The 18,427-nt window shown below is 36.4% G+C and overlaps 1 protein-coding gene across 1 annotated transcript in view; it reads right to left on the bottom strand.

Moving 5' to 3' along the window:
- INSC (INSC spindle orientation adaptor protein) overlaps positions 1 to 18,427 on the bottom strand; it is a 510,527-nt gene that overhangs the window by 69,991 nt on the left and 422,109 nt on the right. Inside the window, exon 31 of the mRNA XM_083840240.1 lies at positions 8,960 to 9,099. The gene's annotated coding sequence lies outside the window, so the exon portion shown is untranslated. The remainder of the gene's footprint in view (positions 1 to 8,959; positions 9,100 to 18,427) is intronic.

The raw sequence follows: 18,427 nt of genomic DNA, 5'->3' as shown, positions 1-18,427 counted from the left end.
AGAGCTAACTAGGATCTCTTATGTTAGAACAGCTGCATGCTTTTAAAAGCTCCTAAAAGTTATTTACTTTTAAAAATGTCTTTATTTATAACTTTTCATGGTAGAAAATTAAAATAGTCCATTTCTATTAAATTGCATTGGAAAAATATTAAACTAGAGAAGCAGAAAGTTTAAAGACAGTTTGAATCTCATGGAAAAAGGGAAAAAAGAAGATGTTAACCTCTTGCTTGTTACTGTCTACAAGGTAATCTTTTCAGTTGTTCCTTTTTTAAAATTTATTTTATAAGGGAAGCTGACAGGCACTTTGGACAACTTATCATGACACTATGTGCCATAAATGCAACGCAGTGTTTTATAAATATGACAAAGTACTTCCAAAACAACTGTTGACTTTTAAAGGCATCCCACTTCTTTAGAAGTAGGATATTTACTGTAAGTGCAGATTGTTGAGATTCTCAGCTAATTTGCTACCTGTGTATCTTTCATGTGTTTGTGAATTCATATGAAGTTCATAATTGTAAGCGTCTATGAGATTACTGTGTTTTAAACCAGGCTTGACAGCACAATAGAACCCAATAAAAGAAACCATCAGTTGTATGTTTGCTTGTAAAGAAGGACATGAATGCAAACAAGATAAAAGATAATTGACAAAGAAATGGAAATATAAAAACTGTACATATATTTCTGTACTGTGTCCTCTCCACATCACTTTCTTAGGAATCAAACATAAAAATACTATTGTTACAATAACTGTGGCTCTAATGGAAACAGAATCATTTAGAAGTTAAGATAAAATAAACCAGCTTCCCATCAGATTGCTACATGAAGTAATCTCAAAAAGATGCCACATACTTCAATCTTCCTATGTGCTTAAAAATGTTTCCCACTATAAGCCATTGGTGTTACATACAGATATTCTTATACTGTCATATTGTTGAAATAAATTTCACTTCCAGCATGATGAGCATCTGCAAATTCAGAGTTTGTTTCTCAGTAGATTGAAAAAATGCTAACTGAACCCAGCATTACACTGAAAGAGCTCAAGGGATCTTTCTGAATTTAGACACTATCAACTTAATGGCCTCAACAGAAGCATCCCACTGTACTTGTCTGTCATTACCATGATATTCCAAAGGATGCACAGGTAGCACGGTTAGATTAAATTTTTTAATGTGGAAACAAACTATAGCAAAATGAAACTATGCCTGATTATAGAAATGTAATCACCACTACAGATGACAACTAAAGAAAAGAAAGATCCTTCTGTTACCATTTAGCCAAAAGTTACTGTCTGTGTTATCCAGATATGGCCAAATATAAGATACTACCCTCTAGTAGAACCTCTGGCATCTGGAAACAGAAGTTTCACTGTATTACATTTGCTATCGTCAACTTCAGCTATCATCATAGGAAGAATTTAAGAATGGCAACACCTACTTCCTGAAGCACTCGTGAAGGCTGCTTTATGAATCTCTTTTATCTGAGCTTGCTTAAGAAATTGCTATTCCCCTCTTCACTCCATGCTTCCTTGCCACATCACTGTGGTGCTGTCTGAACTACTATGGATAACTGAACCTGAGCACATTAAATTTAGCTGTGTTTATAAAATCTTCATTCAATGATTGCCAGAAGTGACCATCAGAATAAACAGAGAAAGAGATGAATGCCTTGAGGTACAGATGATAACAATACCAGGGCTTTACCCTCAACAACAGCAGCGTTCCACAAACTTTCTGCTGTGAAAATCCAGGCAGTTCGTCTGAAGGCACTGACCTATTATGAATTTTTTAAACAAGGCTTGAAATAAGGTGACGGTAAAAGTCCATCTATCACTAAAAATGCAGTGACTCCTAGAGTGAAATATGAACCATGGGAGAGACAAAAAGGAGTAATAGGGCAACATGATGAATATGCTTATACACAAAAGCAAAAAGTAATAGGGAATAGACCAAAGTCTTACAGCATAATGAAATAGTCACTTAACTGGTGAGTCGGAGACTGGTGAACACAACACAGGGTGACAATACTGATCCAGAATAGTACAGTTGCAGGCAGGAGAAGCAAGGAAGAATAAAAAGCACTTCAATAAACGCCAAGAATTAGTATGCTTTTCCTGTAGTTCTAGAATTAGAGAAGAACAGACATATATCTCTGGATAAAGACAAAACAGGAAAAGAACATGTAAAAAATCACGGTGAATTTGGAATATTTAATCTGAAGAAGGTGATCAATAGCACGTATTTGAACAGGGAGAACTATAGAAATGGATGGGCAATAGGGGATAGAGATCTATTTTAATTACCCAAATATCTGCGGCAATACAGCAGGGCACAAGCAAGTGATTCTGGTTCGTACTATGCACATGTTTCAGAAGATGGAGAAAGGTTCCAGAGAAGCAATTTAGATTAGATTCCAACCAGTGAGGAGTGCCTAGTCAAAAATCTTAATATGGATGTAATGATAAACCTGAAGAGTTCAGGAAAAAAGGTGATGAAAATAAAATGAATAGGATGGCTGTTTTATGAAACAAGCAAGCAAGCAAACAAAAAAGCAGACCAACTCAGGGATCTGGTAATAGACTCTTTTGAAGAAATTGTATGGTAAAGAGAACTTCAGAGAAAGTGGCGGTTATGACATTAAATATTAAAGACACAGTAGTTGTCTGGCTCAAAGGAGAAGAAGGAGAGGAACTGTAACAAAGCAATATGGAAGACTCAGGAACTTTTTAGCATAAGTCAAAAGAAAATAAATACTAACACAATGGCAACAGTGATAAATGAAGATGGATAATAAGAAATAACCTGGTACACAATGTTCCGATCAATAAGGTTGAGGTGCAAAATAATTTATCAGTATCAAAACAAATAGACAATTTTCCGCTCTATCTTCATCATAAAAGTTATTTGCAAAACCAATTGTAACTGAGAGAGGAGTGTAGCATCTGCAATGGCAAAAGCATGAATTGAAGTGTTTAGATGAGTTAGATGCACTTCTGCCAGCAGGGCCTGCTAGAAAACTCACCTTCAAGTATTTTTACAGTGAGTCAAGGCAATCTCTGAACCAGAAGTGATTGTTTTCAAGCGTATGGAAAGGCTGGGGGAAATTCTACATAGCTGGAGAAGGCAAACACAGTAACTGTCTTTAAAAGAGGGGGAAAGAAGCCTTCAAGTAGACTGGCTTTTAGAAAAGCACCTGTCTCAAAAAGTCAGGAAAGCATAATGTGTCCCAAACTAAATACAAAATTCATTGTTCAGTTGCACCTTGAAATTGCTGGACACATGGCAATTTTCTCTCAGCACATTCACAGATGTAATTGTCTGGATAGGTACATTACTATTTGCAAGAATGGTGACCAGCACAACTTAAGAAGCTTGACATGTATTTCCTATCAGTTTGATGAGCCTGGTCCTTATGACAGATCTAGGAGCCTGGAGTTACAGCAGGAGAGCATGCATGGCCCTCCATCACAGAATCTGAGTCAAGCTGGCACAACATGATTAACTTTGAGTCTCAGATTGTTTTTATTTTTACATATTTATTTTTCCCTGCCACAAGATACAAACTAGTATGTTTAGTTAGAAAAACATGTTTAATTGTACTCTGTGTAAATTCCCATTTAGAAAGAAAATGTTTTTCAAATAAAGTTCTTTAAATGTTTTGTGAGCCATCTGGACTTTTTTTTTTATATAAAGGATCTGAAAGGAATTTAGAATCCCAGACTCCTTGTGGTTCTCACATCATCATAAAAAGGCAGCGTATTAGAACGTGTTTGCTGCTGGGAACTGACACTTCACAATTATTAAGGAAGTAAAATGTCTCCTACTAAGTACAGATTTGATTCTATAGTACCCAGTTTTGCCCAAGGGCCTTTCTCAAGATGACTGTGAAGTGTATGCAAGGAGGGGAAGAGTTCTGAGGGATTGATTCCTCCTCTAGTTGCCCAATATCAGGGCTGACCACATTCCTTCCAGTATAGCCTATGTCAGGCTGTATATGCAACAGTCATACTGGGCAGTGGTGACAGACAGGCGTCATCCTTTCACTTTCTCCTGCTGTCACCATCAAGACGAATGCAGCATAAGGGAGAAGCTCATACACACAGCATGTTCTTCATTAAGCTGACTATATTCTCCATAATCTTAAGAAGAATTATAAATACAGTATGATTTAGTTTCCTAATTTTATCATCAATTTCAAAATTTATTTGTTGCTTACTTGGAAGATCTCATTTTTAGAGTTGTGTGATAACGTAACTTCTTATAAAAAAAAAAAGAAAAAAGAGAGAGTATGTTTTAAACTCCTTAACTTCCAAAGAGAACCTGGAAATCATAAACTTAAAGGGAGTAAAAACAAAGAAGGCAAAACCAACAGTTTTCTTTTGTTTATAATTTTGTCCAACAATTTGGAGTTACTCTTGCAATTTTTGATGAGCTAGGTCAACTAAAATATTCTCTTGGACTTTCACTGGAATGCTCTTCTTTTATTCTCTGTGGTTTGAAAATCACAGCTGTTATGAAAAAAAAAAAAAGAAAACAAAAAAAAGAATTCTAGTCCAGGGCTATAGAAAAAAACAGAGTCCCAACAGTTTTCAGGTATACCTAAAAAGTTAGGTGTCCACCTCCCACAGAAGATCAATGGCAGCCAGGTGTTTAACTCATGTAAGCTCTTTTTCAAATCTCACCTGAAATCTCTGTTATTTTCAGGTAAGTGTCTTGCGTGTTGAACTAAAGGACCAGAATTGACTCTTGCGCAGTAGGTTTCTTATAATTACTCACAATGGGAGACTCCACTCACAGCTGACTCTGGGAGGCATTTCTGAGTCTCTGATTTCTAACATTCTTCACTTTCTTACCACACGGCATGAACAGACTGCCTTATTTTGCTGACACTTTATGTTTTCCCCCTAACACCCACCTACGTAACATCTATGTTGAGCATTTACGTTTACACTAATAGCCCCTGAGAATCAATTACCATAAGAAGATCGGTTCCTTTGCACTTCAACTGATGAATCAGTCATAGGTTAAAACAAGAGGAGGTAAAAAGCCAGCATGTCTGCACTGATTTTTTAAAAACCCTTTACTTAAAAATACCCTGGATAGAGTTTTTTTAATTTTTTTTTTTTGGCCTGTTGTATGCATGTTTGATTTTATTTTACCTGCTTTCAAATATTCTTTCATAAACGTATTGAGCAAAACAACCCACTCAGGACTAGATGCATTTTTTATGCACTCCAGTACTGTTTTGAATTCTCATGCAACAGAATGCAGTCTGTTTGATTGGCACACCCTGGTGGAAGAAAGTATGTCAGCAAGCTGATGCCCAGCTGAAACTGGCTCCAGGCCTGAACTGGCTTTGCAAAGATGGTGCTATGGGGAGTATAAAAAATAATCTTCCCAGGTCCCAGACACCTGTGAGTACTTACAAGCCTTGAGCAGAGTTCTGCCACAGAGGCAGAACTGCCCATCCCTCACAGACAGGGATTTCTGGTCCCTGTGAGCACACTCCCCTCTTTCTGAAAAGCTTTCAGCGATGAAGTTCTGCAAAGATGAGTCCTTTCTACTCCCTTCCAGAGCTTCTGCAGAAGTATGATAAAGTAGTGGCCCAAAGCACCTTAACCAGATTTCTAAAACGGATATTAAATGGCCAAAGTTAACCAGTAACAGATTTTTTGAAACCTCTTCAAACTGTTGTTTAGAAATGCCTTCTCTTTCTTACAGCTGATCAAACTGACAGCAATATTGTTTATTAAAAAAGGCATTTATTTCCCATCAAGTTCTCTACATTTTGGTCCATCTGCAGCATTCTTTATATTGGTCTGAAAGTTCTAATGCTAAATTACTATAGCAAAACCTGCAAAGCAGTCTGCAGGCAGGAATCTCAGAGAGAACCTCTCTTGGGAATGGGTGGCTCTCCAGTGGCCTTTTCTCCACTGTGTAGTTTCCTACAACAAAGGCAAGGCTGAGCCCCAATTTTTTCATGTAAGTGGTACCTTTCCACAAGAAAAATTACAGATGAACTGTTATCACATCCTCCTGGGAGCAAAGAACTCTGTTCAGGAAGTAATGCAAAGTACCTTGCTATTCACTGATAGTATGGCTCTTCTGAACAAACACTGCCTTTCTAACCTGTGATTATATCACTTATATACAATGGTGAAAGAAACACTGAATGAGCAAAGATAGATATCAACAAATATTGGCAAAATGCTTCCTGAGCACAGACAGAATTAACAAGAAGTCATGTGAAAAGCAATTTAAATGCCAATCTCAAAGCACTTGAGCTCTTAATAATTCTGTTCACAGTGAGGAATTTATAAAACTACCTAATTATCAAAGGATTTTTTTTTCTGAGGAAATCGATTTAAATTTAATTAAACATCCTGAAAAAATAATTTGTAGAAGACAAATATTTTAAAGTTAATGCAAAGCAACATTGACATGTACAATTTCCATATGAGAAGTGTAAAAACCATATGACTGTAGTTCATAGTTACAGTCTCACAGCAATTTCCAAATTATAGCTCCTTATTTTAGAAGTGAAAATACTTCATTTTCAAAGCAGTTGTCTATTCTCTTATGCACTGCTATCAGTATTAAAAAAAAAAAAAAAAGAAAGAAAATGAGAGGATTCATGGTCAACTGTTAGCCTCAGTTTCATGCATATGAGCCTGGTATACCGATAATGTATAGAAGATACATAAATCAAGTGCCTCATTTCAGTGCAACCACAGTTAAACAGAATTTGAGAAATATCTGAGTCACCAAAGTCAGTAACATCTTTGACTCTGAAAGCACTTGTGGGGCACATCTGCTAAGACAGAAAATTGCATTTTTATATAAATGCTTTTTGAAATGGGACCAGAATTCAAATAACCCAAATAAAGCAGGGAAACAACCTAACATGAATGAATATCTTGCAGAGCCAAAAGTTTATGACAGCAAGAACCAAACAACAACTATAAACAGGCTTTCAGACAGCACCATGCGCAGCACTGAGACTGTAGGTGTGGCTGGTTTGTTACTTAAGAAACTTTGCAATGCACAGTGTCATCTCTGTTTCCTGCTAGCTTTCCTGTATTGGTTGAGTACTCTGGGCAGCAATGTTGTGCTTAGGGATTCATGGAAAAGGTGTATCACTGCAGTTGTTACGCCTCATTAAGTGAAAACTGTTTTACTTCTAAATCTATCAGAAGAGAGGACATGCTAGGTTCCCACACAGTGATACAGCAAGAGGTTATCCTTCTCTTTGCTGCTAAGTAGCACGGTATTTCAGTTGCAAACACTCAAGTAAAGAAACCAATATTGTACTTTGCCTGTTAACTCAATTTTCAAGAGAAAAAGCTTTCAATATCTGTATTTCCACAATAAGCAAACCCTCATATACCTGCCTTTGTCTGGTACCAACGACAGTCTTAATTTATTCCAGACAAATATCAACTATCCCTTGTAAGGATTTAGGCCTCCCCAAATTGCTGTTTTCTCTTACATTCCATGGGCACAGTCCAATATCCATAGAGTCAATTGGACTCAGTTAAGTGTGTTTTGGCTGGGGTCCTGCCTGCCCAGGTTATTTGGCATTCATTGTTAGTAAAATTACATCTCTGCTGTGATTGATGCTTGTACCCCATCCTCCCTTTGCAAAATTATTCATTAATCTTTCCAATACTTATTTATAAGTATCTTTCACCTTTCTCATATTGTACATTGAATTAGCTCACATTTAGTGATCACACATGGACATAGTTCACTTGATGTCCTGATAACACATGAAACTAAGGTAACTTGACTGTGTAGCCGAGCCTTGACTTTTTACATGGTTACTATATAATTTTATCTTTTCAAAATTTTGCTTTGTTATGATCATATGTTTGCTGTGTAGGTGACTTTTCTTTGACCCCAGCACTCAAAAATGTCTTAGGCAAAAACAAGTACATTTTGTCTTCAGAGACATTAATTTCCTAGTTTTTCACAAAGTACAAGAAGTTTAATTTCGGTCCACTTACTGCTTCTTAACCATTCTGTTGAAACCCATATTTAAGGTAATATAGAGTATTTAAAAGTAATAGATAAATGGGAAAACAACACTAAATCAGTCTAAGTTCTTCTAAGTGGAGTTCAGGAATGGTACAGAACAAATAGAGAAAATATCATATATGTAAATCATTTGTGAAATCGAGTTAAAATTAACGACAAACAAAATTGAGTTCCTTTTGTGGTTGATTTCCATTTAGCTGCACCCAACAATAAAATAGTTATCAAAGAAAGCTACCAATTAGATTTTAATTCAAAACATTTCCAGAAAACAGTTCCCAAATCTCAATTGATATCTCTCCAACAACCTCCTAATTGCAGCAAGTTGGTGGTAAAGAAAAAAAAATGCTTTAAATGAAAAAGATGTATTCCGTCTGCTGGAGGATGCAGTATCCTTTTCTTAATTATTCCCAGAATTTCCCCTATGCATGAGCTTCCGCTGAAGATTATATATAGACAGATAGATGTGTATGTGTGCGTGTCTGTGTGTGTTTGCACATGCACATGGATGTATGCTGAAAGAGAAAGGAAACATAACTGTATCAAAACCTAAAATATCTAATATCTGTGTGTGTTTGCACATGCACATGGATGTATGCTGAAAGAGAAAGGAAACATAACTGTATCAAAACGTAAAAAAATTATCTAATATTCTAACACTTTTTCATGAAATGTGCTATTGGGCAAGGGTTAAAAAGACTACTGAGTTCAGGGCTGGGGAATTTCTTTCATCTCTTTTTTTTTTCAAGTGTGATGTTTCATTGGAAGGAAATATATAACCACGGAGCTTTAAGATCATCAGGAATTCAGAATTACCTGGTCTCTATAGTGTCTGCCTGATCACAAAACCTTCCTCTATCCCACCACAGAATAAAATGTCATCTTATTTGGCAACAGGATCAAAAGTTTATTCTTCTTCCACTCACCTGCATGATGTAGAGACAGACCTTCACATGATTCTGTCTTCATCTGATGTGAGACAGTACTCTTCTGAATCCACTCGGTCTAGTCCTTGCTGTTTTCCTCTGTGCATAATCGAAGCTTGTTGGCAGCCATCTACACAGTCCTAAAAAATCAAGAAAGATGACACTGTGACAACTGAAGCCTGTTCTGCATAGTAAGAATGTGATCCACATGACAGAAGATGGAATATGTTAAAAAATATTAAGCTGTATGTTTTAACAGGAAACTTTCAAGCAGATTACCACTGATGTCTTTCAGACCTTCAAAATCATCACTACTATATCTATGAAACAGTAAAGATATCCAACCATCTTCCATGTTGAAAGCCCAAAGCACTTTTTTAAAATTTCAGGTCAATGCGCAACAGGCAGCTGCTTACCTTTAGCTTTCCTGTTTGGAAACCCTCTCAAAATCCTCTAAGATATGAACCTTTCTGAACCCGATTATAAAACATCATCTGGCAAATGTGGTTATACTGCATATTCCAGACTGTGTAGTATACTTTACTTGAGCTACCAGAGAAGAGGGATAAGCAAACTGAAGATGAGGCAAAGGTTGTAAGAGGACAGTACTGAGCATCCTTTGCAACGAAGGATCAGAAGCATAAATTAGTATGCAAGGAACATAACAGACATTTATTAGCTGGTAGAATTCTAAAAGCAGTTTGTTTTACACTGCTCATGAATGCTTTTAAACAATATCAGGCAATGTACCTCCTGGCATTCCTCTCACGTAAGACTGGTTCCATTTTTTTTTTCAGCAGCTATATTCTCGGGGAGACCAAGGCTACTGCAGTGGTCTTAATGAGAATGATCTGGTGTTGCTAGAACTTATGGCAGAGGCTGAACTACCTTAGCACTCAGGTTATACGAGAAAAAAATGGCTGTGCAGATCTCCCTCGCTCTTTGGGCCAAGTTTGTGTAAGCCACAGAGGCTTACACCTGGTGTACATGTGGGTTTAAAGGATGCTAATATGATCAGATCTTACATAACATATCTAAAAGAGAACCTGAGGGAAGTTTGAGCCACTATACATTTGTAGATGAAAGAATTATCTGAGAAGTAAAGCATTAGATAAATGTACTTTGGGCATGTTGCCTTTACAACAATATACCTGCTCTACTTGTGTCATAAATTTAATCAGTATGCAAATGTCATGGTTTTCTCCAAAAAGCATTCACAGAGAATCTGGCACCTTCAGTACACATTATATTAACTCAGATTTAGTATAAATGTGTGTGCCAATGAGAGACCATCTTTGTTTTCTTACTTTGTTTTGCCAATTTATTTTTATTTTTCATAATTAGGAAATGCCTCTTTAGTCATGCAAAAAAGCAATTATGTGAAAACTTTTTTTCCTTTTGTATTTGTTTTCAGAAAAAAAAAATCAAGAGAGGAGATCTACAGTCTCTAGCAGAGTAATGGAAGAGAACCAAACGATGTCAGCACATTCTCTAGCACAACAGATTCAATCATTGTATCCATTCAAAGAAGTTGTAATGCTCTTTTATGTTACGCTCTACCTCCCAGATTTCCTGCATCTTTTACTTGTTCAGGTTTGTCCACAGAAGAGTGCAGATGAATTCTCGTCCATGTAAAGATCAGTTAAACAAGTAGCAAAGCAGCGAAGTTTGTCTCTGCCTTGCAACATCTGCAAAAGCTGCTTCAACAAGGGATACTACTTCATCCCATTCTAGAGGTAAGGTCAGCAGTTAAAGTCCTGGGTTATTTCAGTTCAAATGTTACAATCAGAACTGCCTTTGGTTTTTCAGTAGATGTGATAGATAAGGAGTCAAAGAAACACTTGAGACCTGCTCAGGACAGAAGGATATTACTTTTCAGCCGAAACAAAAGTATCTGCTATTGTCACAGGCACACATAAAACAAATGAGAGGTGGAGCTCTCTCTAGCAAATACTCTTCATCTTTTTTTCAGAGAAGTGTGGGCTGAGTAATTGCTCTGACAAAGACCAGCATCTCTAAGATCAAGATTACAACACATACCAACAGGCGAGAGAGGAAAATATCACAGCTAAAGACCAAACAAAAAAATCGCTTGTAGCTCTGATTATCAGTCAGCCAGAGAACTACTCCCTGGAAAGCTGCTGAGGGGCACTGTCCCACCCGCATACTATTACATTATATCTACAAGAAAGACACGGAAGTCACACACCAGTACCCACAAACACACACATATGCTGACTTCATTAAAATCATATTGTGCTTTTTTGCTGTCAGTTTTTTAACTGTAGGAAAGTGTCCTCTCCCGGATGTTTTCTCCCCCCATTTCCCTTTTTAAGATGCTTAGGACTCTGCCTCCTTCTTCCTGTGGGTAACTGGAAAAAAAAAAAAAAAAGAAACAACCACAAAAAAGGTCATCGTTCAATCTCTGCTTTGTCTCCTACTATAATAAAATGATCTTCTTTTATATCACACTTTTATATACTTGACAACTATGCTTGACAGTTAGTAATAAAACTCAAGTCATAATCTGCTTTCAGTTAGAAGAGTCATCTTGAAACCCTTTGGTATTCTTGTCAAAAATAATAATTGCTCATTGTCAACATTAACCCCCTTGAGTCTGCAGATCCATCATTCCCATTGCTCAACTTAACCACCATTACTGCCTACAAAAGTCTGCTGCTGAGGTAACGGATGGAACATTGTTGCTGCTATATCTTACTAGATGCTCTTTCAATAATAGTAATGGTTCAAAACAAGTTCATTAAAACCTTTTGTTGCAATAAAAGAATGGTCTTTGACTAAATTAAAATAATTCACTAAAATCTGTTTTTGTTAATAAATGCCAAATGTACCTTTAATAAAAGAAAACTATAAATTTTTTAATGTTTTTAACCATAAAGTCAAATTTGATAATGTTGCACCACAGACATAATTTAGGACAAATGGGAGAATGGTTGAGATAATCTTTCACAAACTTTTCCATAGAACTTTCCTTGGCTAAAACATTTCTTCAGCTAGGTGTTGTAGGATATCTGTGCTACATGCAGAAAGTTGGAGACATGATGGAAAAGTCTAGTTTGCTTTAATAAGATAATTTTTTGGAAAAGAAAAACACTTGTCAATAAAAAATGAGTTAACTAAGCAGTTAGAAATCTAGCTAGATCTCCATTTGGATAGGTAAGAAAATACAATACGCTTCAAGGTGGAAATTCTGGCACCATTTTAAAAAACAAATGTTATGAATGCTATCTCCACAGAACAACCCAAAAAAATAGTAATTCCATAAAAGAAAAACAAACAGGCAAAACTATAAAAGGCCCTCACCAAATTTCAGTCCAACAATTACAGTACAATTAATTTGCTTCCTCGTGATTCCATTTCCTTTATACTGGGTAAACTGAAGGGAAAAGGTAGCTGCTGCTGCCCATGCACTTTCATTAGGACCCAAGAAGCAGCTGACTGTAGGAAATATATTTTTCTTAGAATCGTTTGAGACTTCATGATTTGTCTTGCTACCTATTTCAAACACATCTTCTAGTGTACAGTTACTAGTCATATTTATGGCACTAAATATAAAAACAGCTATCAGGGCTGGGGAACGCTGGAATGGGTTACTTTGTGACTAGGTAGAATCATTCTTGTCCAAATGTTTCTATGAAAAGGCTGGGCAAATAATAAACACGGAGAGTTGAGCTGCGTGTGAACCTACTTCAGTTCAGTGAGTTGGACTAAGATTTCTTACGGTCTCTAAGATTTCAATACTTCTGTGGTTATTGCTGAAATCCACATTGCTCCATCATCATCCCTGTCTCTCCCCAAAGCCAGGTTCAGGTGGCCACACTCCCATTAATAAAGATTGCACATATTCATTGATGTAATACAGATGCTTTGTCTCTTTATACTTTCAGCAAATGAGCTGCAGGAGTGTCAAAATATTGAAAAAATATTCACTACACAACATTTTCAAAAGGACTAGGTTCAACAACAGCTCTTAGAAAAGCTCTCTGAACTTGAGCGGACACAAATAGGTTATGCACCTAAACACAATGTGTATTAAAACTGAATATTATGTTATGTCATGTGAACTAACGATTTTACTACAGGCATCTTCAAGCAGCTTCAGGTATCTCTGTGCTTCTACCTCCTACTATGACATCATATCATTCTTCTGTGAATTGGCAATTATAATGAAATCCTCCAGAGATGAACAAATAATGTAAGCCAACTTCCCAAAATACCAAATGGAAAATTCTGAATGAATTAATATTTAATCATATTTACCTAAGTGAATGTCAAAAACGTATATGTGTAAATACCTACAAAACAGTATTGGTGTTAGTCACTGAGCACATTACTCTTCTATTAGTCTTATTGGCTTTGAGTAAGAAAGAGAATGAAAGTTAAAAGTTAATGTTGGTTTTGGATCACCAGGAGATGAACTATAACTCTTTTGAACAGTATAAATCATTTCCCAACTTTGCCTAATTATGCTAATGCCTCTAAGGAAACGTGAAGCTCAGTCCATCTGTCAGTCAGAATATTCTGAATCCACACCATTTGCTCCTTTTTAACTGTCTCATAAGTAGGCTTTTCTATATCCTGTTTGTAACGTATGCATTTCTGCATTGTTTAGCCTTCTCTTTGGATAAATGTGACACTGGAGGACAATGTAAGATTCTTTGTGCAAGGTATTACAATGCATATGGTAACATATAATATTAATTCTAAATGTGGTTATAATTCCACACTGTAATTAGACTAAAAATATATGTGCTTAGTACAAAAGTGTGAGATTGATAATGGAAACCACAATACTCTTCAATTGTTACTGACCCTCAATAACTGTTAAAATATGAGAATTTGATTGGGATTAACATGTGAAATTAAATGTTCTGTGTATAACGCTACCAGTGGCACACATGGTGTTATAAAAGATCATATTAGGATTGTATTTTTCTAACATGAGAAATGTCAGAGCAGTGAAAAACACAGTAATTTTTGTTGATGACAAACAGTAATCCAAATCTGACAACATCTTAAATATATCAACAGTTGTTAAAGATGCAGTTTGAGCTTTTATTCTTTCGTTGAATATAATAGCATATATAATATAATACCTGATATATAATATAATACCTGATCTGAGAAGGTGCATTTTAAAACCTCACTTTGATCAAAACAACAATGTTGCCTCTTATTCAGGTTTGTTGTACCTAGACCATGTACTTTAATCTAGGGAGATATAGAGAGAATTTTAAATGATGATCTCATCAACCCGTTGACCTTACTATGTCCAATGTATCTCCTAAAAATAGTAGGGAGATTTTCTTTTATGTCCAAATATGATGCATGAATTGCAACTACTGTGAGCAAAATGACAAGGTGCAGAGTCACAGAGTAGCTACGCATGCTTTCTGACCTTGCGGGCATGAAGCAGTGCTGGTCCTGATGCTATTAGACAACTCAACACACAGTACTGCCTATACTAAAAAAATCCTTCATGTTCAGTGAACACTGTAGTGTGGACAAAAACCTGTCTAACACAGCCAGCTGTACTTGTTTTTTGTGGCTCATCTGACTCATTCCTGTTTGGTTAGAATAAAGGGAGTGATAATCTGTGATTGTTCTTCACACGCTTCAGAAGCTTTTAGGCTTCCAAGTAAGATGTATCATTTTAGTGCTCAATAGATTGCCCAAAAGACTGTGAGTGCACATCGCTATAATTAAATCACTCTTACACAATGAGTACAGAAATACCACAATATCATCCTTGGGCAAAACAGATTTCCCAAAGCACAATGTTCTCTAATTTGTTGGAAGGGGAAAATAATAATTCTTTGAATGCTAACAGCTAATACTACTATTTGCAAACATTTCGGTCCTCCTGCCTCTGCTATTCTGGGCAAGCAGAGGATTTTTAAGCATTGTAACTGAAAAGCAGTGTTGGCTGTGGGTGGGATTATTGGTAAGCTATTGGCATTATATTGCTTGTAAGAGAAAGGCTGCTGCAGCCTTCACCTCACTTTCTATACCTGTGCAGTTTTATCTCTTCTGTAAAAAACGAAACTTGTTGGGATTGCCCTCCCACCTGAAGGTTCTGTGGCTGTGATCTTGCTACCTGGTAACGGCAGGCTAGCCTTTACAATTGACATGCATCATTTTGGTTATTTAAAGATCTGGTCAACATTAATAGAATTTGACCGGGCAGCTGATCTGCCAATTGACTTCCAGGTATGATTAGCTCATGAACTAATGACAGTCAGGAGACCTGCTGCCCTGGATATGAGTAGTGGCTTTATTTAATGTCTATATTGTGTTATGTAAAATGCCAGGATTCTAGCTTAAAGGACTGAGCTAAAGCACTGACTTCAGTTTTAAGGAAGCCAGAAACCTTTACATAGAGATATTTGTAAAGCTCTTTGCACTGTTTGGAAATACAGAGTAGGTTTAGCTGTACATGAATACATAACCAAAGTTTCCCTCTTCCTCTTTGTGAGGTACTTCTGGCCTGTAAAAATAACAACCGGAGGTTGTCTTTCACTAGTTGGGGTTCACCACTACTCTGACGAACTACACTACCAGCTGTTCAACAGGTACATTCCTATGTTACTCCAACTACTTCCCCAATACCTCTTCTGAGGCATCAGTGTAATGTAGTGAAATATGTAATTACAAAGTACCACTCTCTCTAAGGTCAATTTCCAGGCCTTAGGGAGTTTTGTATAAGGTCAGTTACAGATTTTGAGGAGGTGAAATAGTTATCTTGTTAATCTTGCATTCATATTCCAAACATCACAAAAAAGGCTGTTGCAGCTGCCAAATAAGTGTAAATTTAGGTGGGCTAAATTAATGGTTTTAATGTAGTGTGGTGTTTTTTTTTCTTTCTTAATTTTCTGTTTGCTTAGAAGTGGACAGACTAGACACTGTCTTCAGAAGGAACGTCAGAATCACAAAATAGCCTGGAAAACATCAAGACTTGTACTGAGTCTAGCCAAAGGCAAAGTGCCCCAAAAAGAAACTCAAAGAAAGCTGTATTCAGCTACAAAAACACATTCAATCCACTTCACAGAGCATTTAGTGTTGATTTAGTTAGTGCAAATGTGATATTTGCGTCAAATTCTTGTATCTTTAGAGCAGGTAAGAAAAAGGTCAGCCAGGCAGGATTCCCTTACATTTTTTTTCTAAGGAAGACTGCATGTACACTGTTTTTGTGGAAATAACAGGAAAAAATGAATTTAGATGCTGAAATGCTATACAGAATATTGAGATAAATCTGTACTTGCCTTAGCAATGAATGACTTCAAGTTACTGCATTAACTTACTGCAATTCCAGAAAGAGTCCGTATTGCCATATGTCTGGACCTGGTTAGAGCTTTCTCTTGATTTCTGAACCAAGATCCCATCAAACCTTAAGGTCTCATGTTCTCCAACCCGTACTGCTTATGAATGAGATCTTTCTTATGTTGTTGTTCTTGCTGTTGTTGTGTGCTGACTGCACAGACCCCTTCCCATCCTTCCATCGTGAAAGGTTTTCATCTTCATCTAGGTGAGGGCAAGGGAACTGTTTGCATTTAACCTGTGCTGAACTTTAATAAAGAGCAAGGTTTGTGAGATGTGCTGCTATGCTACATTTTTGCTTTATTCACCTATTATTCTTGCATTTACTTTTAAATATGTAAAGAATTTCTTTGGGGACAGTCTTGAACATAAGCTTAAGGCTTGTTATATCTCCTTTCTCTTTTCTGCGTTACTAATAAGTGAGATTGGATGGGCACTGAATTATACAAAAACATTCATTATTCTCATAATGATACCTTTGCAGCTAGCCTCTGCAGAAAGATTTAGAAATGCTTAATTTTTCAAAGTGGCTTAAAATGGGAGCCCCCCAGTCCAAGTAAAAGACTTACTTGTTGCCTACTTGGTGCTATGTTAATCTAACAGGCATGTGATAAAATAAATCAAAAAAAAGGCCTACTAATATTTTGACTATAGGGGAAAACAGGGATTTCTCTGTCTAGCTGGAGGGAGGAAGGCTGGGATAAAAAAAAAAAAAAAAGAATTGTATTGGCCATGCTCACCAGTAGGCTGAGATCACACCTTATGGAGATAATACCTGACCTTCCAGTGTGTATGTGTATGTGTATATGAGGAGGAGCTAAAAAAAACCAAGACACCAATAACATGAATTTGACACAAATATTGCCAGCACTTATTTGCTACACTCAGCATTCCCTAAGGATGCTCCCTGATTCCACATTTGCTTCTACAGCTATCAGTTCTGACCCAAAATTAATACACACTGAAAGGTTTCATAAATAATACAGATATATTTTTAACAAAAATATTCATGGTGTCAGAATAATTCTTGTTAGCCATACAAAGTGTATGATTCCGATGACATTTAGAGGAATTATTAAAATATTTTGACTTTGGTGATATTTGAGGGTTTCACATTAGCCTGCTAATTTTAAAACTTCATCTATAACCACCAACAACACTTCAGGTTATTGCAAGAACCACTTTGTAACAGGCAGGTCTGTCACCCACCAGGGTGCTGATTTTAGGTGTTTTATTACTTCACCTTACATCTGTGACAAAAATCTTGGACACATGGGTTTGGGAGAAATAGTATCTGTGTAGTAATGGAAAAAAGTCTTTCTTACTAAGGAATTTCTTATCTGAATAGTGCCATAATGGAATTACCGAACTTCCTATTTCCAAAATGCTACTTTATAATCTTTGCAGTGCTGTGTTTTCTTATTTAATTTCCACTGGCTAAGTTAAGGGTGAGCTATCGACACATATAGTTTATTGCATGACAAAACTACCTACATATATATGAAGAGTTTTCAGAACTTCAGATCACTGAGGAGAATCACGTCTAATCACAAAAGCTGGTGGTAGCACTTACATGTAAAAACACATGGGATGAGAGTTTTTTGTTTGTTTGTTTTTCCCTTGCTGAGTTACCATGCATTAACTAAGAGCAATAAACTTTCATGACCCTCATCAAGAAAGTTTAAACTAAAGCATATTACCTGTTTTTTCTTTACTACAAACTCAAAGTATGTAGCCTACTACAAGATACCTAGTTGAACTGCAGTATCTTGGAGTATCGCCCCTGTATTATTTAAGCAACCTGTAGGTTAAGGGTAGCCATAAAGGTTTATAACAGAACTCATGAAAAATATTTAATTAAACTATTTTTTATGTATCAAAAGAATAGTCAAATTAAAAATATTTTTTTGCAAAAACATTCATCAAAGACAATTTTCTCAAAACTATCCAGCCAGACCTGGGTAATGTTCAGCAAACAAGTATTTTTTTATTATGACCATCCTCCCCTAAGATTTTTGGGATTTCTTTTCAAGCAAAATGACAACCAAATCAGTTATTTCTTTTCTACTACAGCTTCACAGGAAGAGGATGTTCCCTGTCTAATTTAGCTCATTCATCCTAGAAAGGCAG

The sequence above is a fragment of the Anser anser genome, assembly GCF_964211835.1.
Source record: "Anser anser genome assembly, chromosome: 5".
Classification (NCBI taxonomy): domain Eukaryota; kingdom Metazoa; phylum Chordata; class Aves; order Anseriformes; family Anatidae; genus Anser; species Anser anser.
This window is presented reverse-complemented; position numbering and strand designations above follow the sequence as displayed.